Raw genomic sequence first — 2,091 nt, 5'->3', positions numbered from 1 at the left:
ATCCAGTTTCTTCACCACATTTACCTATGCACCCAGGTTGTCATCAGTGATAGTGTTGGGGTGGTTATCACCCAGTGCCACGTTATTAGAAGAAAGTGTTCTTGTGTTGAGGGAAGATTAAGTAGAGGCCCAAAGTCCATCTGTTACCTTAATATATATATATATATGCCAATACCCCTATCTTTATGTATTAATATATTTAAATATATACATGTCTATATTTGTACTTGTATTCATAGTTTTTACTTCCTAGTTCTTTCTTCTATTTCCTTTTACCTTCTTCCTGCCTCACCCTTCATTCATTCACCTCTCAGTACTTCCTCTCAGCTACGTTACGATTAATCAAACACGACATTGTCAGTTTTAGATCCCTCGATGTTCCCCTGTCCTTGTCATTATTGGATCACTGCTCCCTTCCCCTTGCCTCCTCCTCTTTAATTACCACCACTGACCCCTACCCTACCCCCGCCCTGAACCCATAGATCCTATTTTCATTTCTTTCTCCTTAGGATTGCTTATCATGCCTATCTTATAAAGATAGTAATTTAAAAATGCACCATCCCATTTTATCTCAGTCATGCCTAGGATATTGATCCAATGTCATTTTTAATGACTTTCAATTTTTCTAGATTCATATTCTGTACATTCCAGGACCTGATTCTGAATGGTAGTTTTCAGGTTTCCTTTCTCATAGTGATTCATACGCCATCAGCAAATCCAGATCTTGAAAGCTTTACTTCATCTAGATCATTAAAGTCAACTCTGCTTTGAGGAGACAAGTCTTTCCCAGTTGTATTTTGAAGGCCTCCCAAGTTGAATGACTCAGCTTTCAAAATTATGCCAGAAATCGACTGGCTGCTATTCATAAAGTTTTCAGAGTTGAGTACATCAGAAGTGGAAAGCCTATTTATGCTTCTCTGTCTGTTCTTAGTCTGGACATTCCGCTAAAGCTTGTTCATGAGTGGCCCTGCTGGTCTACCCTGCTGAAATACCAGTGGCATAGCTTCCAGAATTGCAGAAGCAAGCATGCCACAACAGTACAGCACTCTGACAGATGAGTGGTGTGTCCAACACTCAGTAGGTGCAATTATGTAGGAATGAACACGATGAGAGAAAACACCACTCATTTTATTTTCTTCAATATCCATGTGATATATTTATAGCGTAATAATCTATCTTTCAGTCACATGGCTTTTCTAAGATCTTTAAATTTGGTTCTTTTAAAAGCTTTGATAAGAAAGGAAGCTTCTACAACTTAACTTAGTTTATTGTGTACTTGAAATCTATCCAGCTGTCCTCTTTTCCTGTGATAGCTGATCAAATTTTAATCTAGTTTAGGGAACAATCACTACCCAAAGGGATATAAAACAAATGATCGCTGCTCAATGAGCAGTAAAAATCAATGAGGTGAAAAACTTTTTTTCTTAATTCCAAATTTATTTAGACAGTCCATTGAGTCCTATTTGGTTACTCATTATGTCATTTTGTTTACATTCAATTACATTTTTGACACTTCTTTTCATGAATTTCTGTTTCAAATTAGATTTCCTGAAAAAATTATTAGAAGTATTTGTGCTTCAAACTATATGGGTTAAAAATATATATTAAAGAGTGTGTTCTTGAAAACAAAGAAAGAGAATGGTAAGCATTGGTCATGGCAATTAAAATTTAATTGCAAAATTTGTAGAAATAATTTATAAAATCGTGATAAAATGAGAATGAGTAAATCAACAATTTGAGATTTAACATAGCTTTAGTTTAAAAGACTAAAAGTTTATAAATGAATAACTTAGACTTGAACAAAACACCCATTGACCATGTTTGCATTCTAATTTAAACAACTATCTGTCCTAATTTATGGAAAGGAAAACCTGAATGACAAGCTTAAGTTTGATTTAAGATGATTTTAATAATAATTTAAAAACACAATTTTGAACATCAACAAATAATTTTACAACTTTTCTTCTGGCTGCTAATGTCCTTTGATTATAAGACAGATAGAGCTAGTGAAATCAAATAGTTAACTAATAAATGAAACAATAAGCTGTTATAATAATATAAAGGTGGCAGAATTATATCTTTTCTTTTTAA

The sequence above is a fragment of the Echinops telfairi genome, unplaced genomic scaffold (genome assembly GCF_000313985.2).
Source record: "Echinops telfairi isolate 266 unplaced genomic scaffold, ASM31398v2 ScPeMD7_18;HRSCAF=68, whole genome shotgun sequence".
NCBI classification, from domain to species: Eukaryota; Metazoa; Chordata; class Mammalia; order Afrosoricida; family Tenrecidae; genus Echinops; species Echinops telfairi.
The sequence above is the reverse complement of the archived record's forward strand: the minus strand, read 5'-3'. Positions refer to the sequence as shown.